General features: G+C 46.3%; 1 pseudogene; it reads right to left on the bottom strand.

Annotated features, from left to right (window-relative positions):
• Nucleotides 1–9,256: 9,256 nt before the first annotated feature.
• On the bottom strand, nucleotides 9,257–9,374 carry LOC126425227 (5S ribosomal RNA; annotated as a pseudogene).
• Between the last annotated feature and the right edge of the window lie 370 nt (nucleotides 9,375–9,744).

Here is a 9,744-nt window from a genome sequence, read left to right as displayed (position 1 = left end):
AGAGAGAGAGAGAGAGTACAGATATGAAGAAAATGAACATGTAATTCAGTGTGTGAAGATAGGTGAAAATCTAATAATCAGACAGGATTGGAACAGTATAGTAAAGGAAGGAATAAAAGTCACAATTGCAGGAAAAATACGGGCCCGGAAACAAACGTGTGAAATACTCTTTAAGTTCACCATAAATTTCAGATAGTAATAGCAAATACACAGTTCAGCCATCGCAGCAGGTAGAGGTATACTTGGCAAAGGCTGAGAGACACAAGAAGATACCAGCTGGGTTATATCATGGTCAGAAATTCCGAAATCAGATACCAGATTGTAAGACACGAGTGGAAAAGATACTCGCTCGTGAAACCTGATTCACCAGCAAACATCTCGACTTCTAGAAAATCCAGGACGTCTGGATCCCGACAAAGTAATGATAGTGATAACTTGTAAGGTGGCATATTAAATGATTGTCTATTTCGCACCTTACATGAGAGATTTCATACATCGTAACAGGAAGGTGAACATGTCACCTGACATTCTTTGGCGATAACGAGCAGATTTGATATTAAAATGTGCAGTGTGGTATGCAAAGGGATTACACTCAGATGACGGTATTAACACACCGAGCCTAAATCCTGTATGTCAGTGAGCAAGAGGTGAAAAAAGCTGCTGGAGGAACCGTTTTAGCTTGGGGGCTGACGCGAGCTGCATCATCACGGCCCGAGTACAATGGACACGTGGCGACGCATGGTAGCAGGCCAGCACTGCATGCTATGGAAAGAATCTTTAGAAAACTGCATTGGGGAATTTCCATATGGATACAAACAGGCCAGTGACACAGTTGATCACGTGAAAGGCGCATGGTAGACTTGTGGTATACACATGTAACTTTTGGAGCGGACACGAATGTCTGATTGGCTGAGATGAACTAGAAAGGAGTAAAGTGGCGAAATTTCGATTCAGATTGATGGTAGGCCGTTTGCGATCGGCAGAGATACTTTCCACAAGATGAAATGAACGCTACTATTGGTTGGAAAAAGCCATGATGTGGAGTATGAAAGGATCCAGGTTCGGGACAGTTTTGCTACGAGAGACACAAGACCGAAATTTTCGGGGACTCTCCTCTGAACCTGCATCAAGTGCAGAACAGGGCACATCACGCTCTATATGGCACAAAGGAGGAAATTTGTGTGGACACTGCATTCACTACGGCTGACATTCAGCTATATATTAGCTGTAGAGTCGTTGAGCTCCAACAGTGGAGAAACGAAACAGTCACGTAGTTAAATGTTCTTGAGACAACTGAGAGGGCATTATAATATGCACACTGCTCCATCTATGCACGTGCATATCGCCATATTTCAAGACTAGGGACGAGTGCATGTTTTCTCGCCTAATGAGAAACACAGGACAGTTTCTGCCGATAAAATCAGCAAAGATTTTGATTAGCTGTTGAAGGAATTACAGAGGATGAGAGCAGCCATGCAGCCGACATCTCATCGCAGCTAAGATAAATAGTGCTAGCAGATGTGTAAACTTGTTGGTTCAACAGCTTGCGTCCACAGTGAACTCGAGCAACCTTGAGTGATCTTTTGCTCGGCTTGTCACAAAAACTAACCATCCTCTCTAGACTTGATTGTCATCCTAAATAGTACCGCATTTAGAACTGGAATCGCATGATTTGTCGTAATATTCACCAACTTCACGATGCAGTAGTAAGAATAATTTTGTGGAGAACCTTCTGATCAAGATTTGATATTGTTGTGTTCAGTGTCATTTCGATTAAACAGGATGTAATGCGTTATCTTGACAACTGTCCTAACATTGTCATGTTGCAACCTATGCAAATTCGAGTACTTCTTTGGCAACAATCTTGAATTAAAAACAATTTGTGTACATCTAAACACCTTTGTGCTCTGTCATAGAATAAGAGTCCACTCCTAATCCCAGTCATTTATTCTATAGACACTAACGCACTCACAGTGTGTTTTTGCTGATGTCTGACGATGGAGAGAAGGAGTGGAGTGTCAGATAGTCTCAAACTCTGGCTTCGCCTAAATACACTACAGGCAGAAGATTTGCAAATCCTCACTGCCTAGTTATCACCTACATTCATATGTTCAACATTCACTGCGTGACAAATACACTATGTGATCAAAAGTATGTAGACACCTGGGTGAAAATGACTTGTGGCGCCCTCTATCGGTAATGCTGGAATTTAACATGGTGTTCGCCTACCCTTAGCCTTGATGACAGCTTCCACTCTCGCAAGCATATTTCAGTCAGGTGCTGGAAGGTTTCTTGGGAAATGGCAGCTCGTTCTTCAGGAGTGCTGCGCTGAGGAGAAGTATCGATGTCGGTCGGTGATCCCTGGCACGAAGTGGGCGTTCCAAAACATCCCAAAGGTTTTCTGTAGGATTCAGGTCAGGTCTCTGTGCAGGCCAGTCCATTGCAGGGATGTTATTGTCGTGTAACCACTATGCCACAGACCGTGGATTATGAACAGGTGTTCGATCATGTTGAAAGATGCAATCGCCATCGCCTAATTGCTCTTAAACAATGGGAAGCAAGAAGGTGCTTAAAACTTCAATCTAGGTCTGTGCTGTGATAGTGCCACGCAAAACAAGGGGTGCAAGCCCCCTCCATGAAAAACACAACCACACCATAGCACCACCACCTCCGAATTTTACTGTTGGTACTACACACACTGGCAGACGACGTTCACAGGGCATTCGCCATATCCCCACCCTGCCATCGGATCGCCACATTGTGTGCCATGATTCGTCACTCCATCCAACGTTTTTCCACTGTTCAATCGTCCAATGTTTACGCTCCTTACACCAAGCGAGGCGTCGTTTGCCATTTACCGGCGTGATGTGTGGCTTCTGAGCACCCGCACGACTGTGAAATCCAAGTTTTCTCACCTCCCGACCAGTTGTCATAGTACTTACAGTGGATCCTGATGCAGTTTGAAGTTCCTGTGTGATGGTCTGAATAGATGTCTGCCTGTTACAAATTACGACCCTCTTCAACTATTGGCGGTCTCTGTCAGTCAACAGACGAGTTCGTGCTGTACGTGTCCCTTCACTTTTCCAATTCACTATGACACTGGAAAAAGTGGGTCTAAGGATATTTAGGAGTGTGGAAATCTCGCGTACAGACGTAAGACAGAAGTGACACCCAACCACCTGAGACGTTCAAAGTCCATGCGTTCCGCGAAGCGCCCCATTCTGCTCTCTCACGATGTCTAATGACTACTGAGGTCGCTGATATGGAGTACCTGGCAGTAGGTGGCAGCACAATGCACCTAATATGAAAAACGTATGTTTTTGGGGTTGTCCAGATACTTTTGATCACATAGTGTAGCATACCCGGTGCCTTTAAGTGGAAGGTATATTATCCAGAATTAAAAATTTAAGAGATCCGCGTTATTCTTGTTTAAATGGTCCGATGTTTATTGTTTGACAGAGTTCCTGCAGTCAACACTTCTGAGTATTTCTCTGTTAGGAAACTCTTTGAGGTAAAATGTTGAAGCACTGCCGGTGCGAACAACAGCGCTACTTCCGCAAGCTTCGCAGTAAAGCAGATGCTTATCAGCAATTCCTGGGAGCTCGTAATCGCGCTCCATGCTGCGCTATTGTTTTCGCTGTGTGCACTCAGCGCTACTGGCGGCAGGATACCGTACGGCGTACATCGACGCGGCTACAGAGCTGTGTTTACGCCCTTCGCTCAGCTCTCCAGCGTGAAGTCATTCTGCCAATTCCGGTACGTCCGCCTCGGTGGCTGTGGACTCAGCGCGGCAGACTGCAAGGGGCCTGGATTCGATTCCAGGCCGGGTCGGGGATTTTCTCCCCTCGGGGACTGAGTATTGTGTTCTCCTCACATTCGTATCGTCATTACTGCCAAGATGAAAATCGCCTCAGACACACTGTCGTATCGTCTATCCACTACTGTGATGGCTGCATGAGCAAGAACCGAAAGCCTATAAGTTGGAGGGAATAAAATGATTCATTTGGACGGAACCTTAATTACCGTCCACCAAATACGGCAGTGCTTGGTGTTTTTGTTGAAAAATGTGCATAGAATCACCTCCACTAGTACACTAAATTTTGAAACACAATTTCATCATGTCTCCTACAGCACATATTTTTCTAATGTCGTTGTTCCTAGAATATCAGAGTGCTCAACGCCACTAATACCCCAAAACATAATTTTAAAAACTCGGAAATTTAGTCATCTAGTTCGCTCTTACTCCAATAAACTTCGTGAATGAAGTTATTTGGGTAATATAATCGTAGTTAAGTACGCGGCTCGTGGTCTGGCGGTAGGGTTCTCGCTTCCCGCGCACGGGGTCCCGGGTTCGATTCCCGGTGGGGTCAGGGATTTTTCTCTGCCTCGAGATGCCTGGGTGTTGAATGTCTTTCATCCTCATTCACTCGCAAGTCGCCGTAGGTGCGTTAAAGATCTTGTGGAGCGGCGGCCGCACCACCCCGTGAGGGGTCTCCCGGCCACCAATGCCATGCGCTCTTTATTGGCTCTGAGCACTATGGGACTCAACTGCTGTGGTCATAAGTCACTTAGAACTACTTAAACCTAACTAACCTAAGGACAGCACACAACACCCAGCCATCACGAGGCAGAGAAAATCCCTGACCCCGCCGGGAATCGAACCCGGGAACCCGGGCGTGGGAAGCGAGAACGCTACCGCACGACCACGAGATGCGGGCTGCGCTCTTTATTATTCATTATCGCAGCTATAGTGAAAAACGATTGGAGTTTATGCGGAGAGTTTTTAACAATATTTTCTCTATTTCTTTTCGTGTAGTATGTCTGTTGAAGCTTTTTTTGTCGGCCACTGTGGCCGAGCGGTTCTAGGAGCTTCAGTCCGGAACCATACTGCTGCTGCGGTCGCAGGTTCGAATCCTGCCTGGTGCATGGATGTGTGTGATGTCCTTGGGTTAGTTAGGTTTAAGTAGTTCTAAGTCTAGGGGACTGATGACCTGAGATGTTGTCCCATAGTTCTTAGAGCCATTTGAACCATTTGAACCAAGCTTTTGTTATCGCTTTCTGATACGAATAGCGTGGAGCTTATGTTGTTATGTTATGCTGTTATGGACGCAGAAACAGATCTCATCATCATCCACTAAACACAACGCCGTATTGACGTAGCTATGCTGCTCTGTATTACGCAGTTTTTACCAAATGGTTCAAATGGCTCTCAGCACTATGGGACTTAACATCTGAGGTCATCAGTCCCCTAGAACTTAGAACTACTTAAACCCAACTAACCTAAGGATATCACTCACATCCATGCCCGAGGCAGGATTCGAACCTGCGACCGTAGCGATCGCGCGGTTCCAGACTGTAGCGAATAGAACCGCTCGGCCACTCCGGCCGGCACTGCTTTTTGTTGTTTGAATCGCACCTTCTATACATAAATCAAATAAATATTAATAGGATAGCCTTCTCGGGCACCTCTTTTTGTTCTAGCGTTTTTCTTAGTGTCATATCCACTTAAGCGCCGAAGAAACTGGTATAGGCAAAAAAAGAAAAAAGTGTCTCCAAGCACTATGGGACTTAACAACTGAGGTAGTCAGTCGCCTAGACTTAGAACTACTTAAACCTAACTAACCTAAGGACATCACAGACATCCATGCCCGAGGCAGGGTCCGAACCTGCGAGCGTAGCAGCAGCGCGGTTCCGGACTGAAGCGCCTAGAACCGTTCAGTCACAAGGCCGGCTAAACTGGTGTAGGCATGAGTATTCAAATAAAGAGACATGTAGACAGGCAGAATACGGCTCTGCGATCGGCAACGCCAATATAACACTACAAGTGTTTGTTTCCTTTACTGCTTGCTCAATATACGGATTGAATAACATCCGGGATAGGCTACAACCCTGTCTCACTCCCTTCCCAACCACTAATTCCCTTTCATGTCCCTTGACTCTTATAACTGCCATCTGGTTTCTGTACAAATTGTAAATAGCCTTTTGCTCCCTGTATTTTTCCCCTGCCATCTTCAGAATTTGAAAGAGAGTACTCCAGTCAACATTGTCAAAAGCTTTCTCTAAGTCTACAAATGCTAGAAACGTAGGTTTACCTTTCCTTAATGTATTTCCTGTCTCTATCCCGCTCGCAGTTATGCAAAAGCCGTGTTCGCTCGCCTCACAGGAACCGCTTTCGCCGTCCCTTTGCGACTCCTGTCCCGTACCTGCAGCGCTCCTCAGTTCTAACTCTCATCCAGAAAAGCAATGAATATAACCAGGACAAGGTTAAACATGTTAAAATTAGGAAATGAAGTCGGTACATACAGTCACTGTAATCCATCTAAACTTTTATGCTGTCGGAGCCCGTCTAGCTCAACTCCCACCCAACCGAATTATTTATCATAAATAAATAAAAAGGAGACGAGCCAGCCGGCATGCCGTTCATCAAAGCGTCATTTCTGTTCCTATCATTCTACTTCCTTGTTACCCTCTATGTACATGTGTATACGATCCAGTAGCCAACGTTGGAGGCTCCATGAGCCCCCACCCCCCTTATTTTGAGTCTTCTGACTAGTATATGCTGCCCGCCACAAATTCCTCTCCTGTGCCAACCTTTTCAACTCAGAGTAGCAACTGCAACATTCTCGATCATGTGCTGGATGTATTCCAATCTCTGTGTTCCTCTACAGTTTTTACCCTCTGCAGCTCCCAGTAGTACAATGGAAGTTGTTCCCTGATGTCTTAACCGATGCCCTGTCATCCTATCCCTTCCTCTCTTCAGTGTCGTCGATTCGGCGAAGATCCTCCTCCTTGCTTACCTTATCAGTCCACCTAATTTTCAACATTCTTCTGTAATGTAAATGCGTGGTGCCTGTTCCCTCAGACATGTCCGAAAGAACACACACGGGTTCGATTCCCGGCGGGGTCAGGGATTTTCTCTGCCTCGTGATGGCTGGGTGTTGTGTGCCGTCCTTAGGTTAGTTAGGTTTAAGTAGTTCTAAGTTCTAGGGGACTTATGACCACAGCAGTTGAGTCCCATAGTGCTCAGAGCCATTTGAACCATTTTTTGAAAGAACACACACCACGCATTCATGTAATTGATTCGCCTAGATGGGCAGTGGATCCACCTTCTTCACTACGGATGCACAAGTACGTCCGATTTCCTGTGGCAATCTCAGAGTAGCGAACATGGAGGAAATAGCCAGCGTACAGAGGATAGGTGGCGCCTAGTGGGAGTGTGGGTCGGCCGTGAGGAGTACAGACATAGTCCGCGCATTTGCGTTGAGCACTGTGTCGGGTCGGTGCAGTGGTTAACGGAACTGCCTAGTAAGCAGGAGATCCCGGATTTGGTTACCAGTCCACACACATTTTCACTCGTCACCACTGATGCCGCACAAACTCCTGATGCAGTTCATATCACTAATTCTTTCCATTTCTGTTCCTTTCTCCTCTCTCCTTCAATTAAATCATATATTCTTCTGTACCACCATATCTCAAATGCTTTGATTCTCTTCTGTTCTCCACAGTCCATGTTTCACTGTCATTGTATTGTATGTTAACCCGGGGGCCTAGACACGACGGAGAGGCTCCGTCCCCGCCGCAGCCGCAGTGGTCCACAACCCCACGACGACTACCGCAGTCCACTTCACCCACCCGCCGCCCCACACCGAACCACTCTTTCAGGGTTATTCTGCGGTTCGGTCCCCGGTGGACCCCCCCCCCCCCCCCCAGGGAACGTCTCACACTCCTTGCTCCGACCGTAATTGGTTATTCTGCTGCCTGGGTACAAAATTCCTTAACTTCATCTACTTCGCGACTTTCAATACTAATGCTGCGCTTCTCACTGTTCTCATTTCTGCTACTTTTCGTTATTTTCGTGTTTCTTCGATTTACTCTCAGTCCATATCCTGTACTCATTACACTGTTCATTCCATTCACCACATCCTGTAATTATTCTTCACTTTCGCTGATCATAGTAATGTCATCAGCGAATCTTACCATTGTTATCCTTTCACCCTTAGTTTTAATTCCACTCTTGAGACGTACTTTTATTTCTGTCATCTCTCCTTCGATGTACAGACTGAACAGTAGGGGCAAAAGACTACACCCCTGCCTTACACACTTTTAAATCCAGGCACTTCATTCTTGGTCTTCCAGTTTTATTGTTCCCTCTTGGTTCTTCTACATATTGTACTGTATTTTTACCCGTCTTTCCCTAGGGGTTACCCCATATTTCTCAGAATTTGGAACATCTTGCACCATTTTAATCTGTCTAAGATTTATCAAATGGTTCAAATGGCTCTGAGCACTATGGGGCTTAACTACTGTGGTCATCAGTCCCCTAGAACTTAGAACTACTTAAACCTAACTAACCTAAGGACATCACACACATCCATGCCCGAGGCAGGATTCGAACCTGCGACCGTAGCAGTCGCGCGGTTCCGGACTGCGCGCCTAGAACCGCTAGACCACCGCGGCCGGCAAGTTGTCTAAGATTTATGATGATGCAGGAACTAACAGATGATCCTAAAAGTAAACAAATGTAAAGCATCGCACATAAATAAGTGAAGAGATCCATTACTTTTCGATTACTCTATTGGCGGTAAACCACTGGAAACCGTAACAACCATACGATAGCTAGAAGTACCAATCCGGGGCGACCCAAAGCGGAATGACCACATGAAACGAACAGCAGGAGAAGCAGGTGCCAGGCTGAGATTCTTTGAAAGAATCTTAAGGAAATATAATTCATTTGTGGAGGACGTGACTTACAAAACAGTTGTAAAACCGATTCTCTTATGTTCCTCATCGGCTGGGGCCCTTGCAGATTGGTTGATAAGAGAAGTAGAGTATCATGGCAACAATATTTGTGTTTATACAATGTCTCTATCATCACATTACAATGTCCTTCAGACACATTGTAATGTGAAGATACACACTAGGCATAAACACAGACACTGTAACCATCACTAATGTATCCATTCGGTATAAAATGGCGATAAAGTATTTGCCTCTCGCTCTGCGGGAATCATGAAACGTGGGAGTGTAAAGGCTATAGACTCCGTAGCATAGCACAGCACTCCGTCTTCAGGCCGCAAGTGGCCCATCGGGACCATCCGACCGCCGTGTCAGCCTCAGAGGAGGATGCGGATAGGAGGGGCGTGGGGTCAGCACACCGCTCTCCCGGTCGTTATGATGGTATTCTTGACCGAAGCCGCCACTATTCGGTCGAGTAGCTCCTCAATTGGCATCAGTAGGCTGCGTGCACTCCGGAAAATGGAAACAGCGCATGGCGGCCTGGATGGTCACCCATCCAAGTGCCGGCCACGCCCGACAGCGCTTAACTTCAGTGATCTGACGGAAACCGGTGTATCCACTGCGGCAAGGCCGTTACCTTAAAGACTCCATGACATATGGAATTTTGGGTCGGTTCTGTAGGCGTGCTCGAATAGCCAAACTGGTTAATGAGACTGTTCGCGATAAGTGAGAAATCCGGGTTTGAGTGCCAGTGCGGCACAATTTTCATTTGTCAGAAGCAGCTGACGCCAATCCAGATTCGGAAAATACAGATCCATTTTGTATGAGGTAGAGAAGATTCAACGAAGAGCTGCACGTTTCGTCACGGGACCGTTCCGTAAGCAAGCGCGAGGGTCTAACGGAAATTCTCGGGCGGCTCGAGTAACCAGGCGCTACAAGAGGGAGGTTGTGAATCACAGAGTCTCTGCTATTGAAACTTCGAGAGTGCACACTCCAAGGAGGGTCGGG

This window comes from Schistocerca serialis, chromosome 1 (genome assembly GCF_023864345.2).
Source record: "Schistocerca serialis cubense isolate TAMUIC-IGC-003099 chromosome 1, iqSchSeri2.2, whole genome shotgun sequence".
Taxonomy (NCBI): domain Eukaryota; kingdom Metazoa; phylum Arthropoda; class Insecta; order Orthoptera; family Acrididae; genus Schistocerca; species Schistocerca serialis.
Note: the sequence above shows the minus strand (reverse complement) of the source record. Positions and strands in the feature narration are given on the sequence as shown.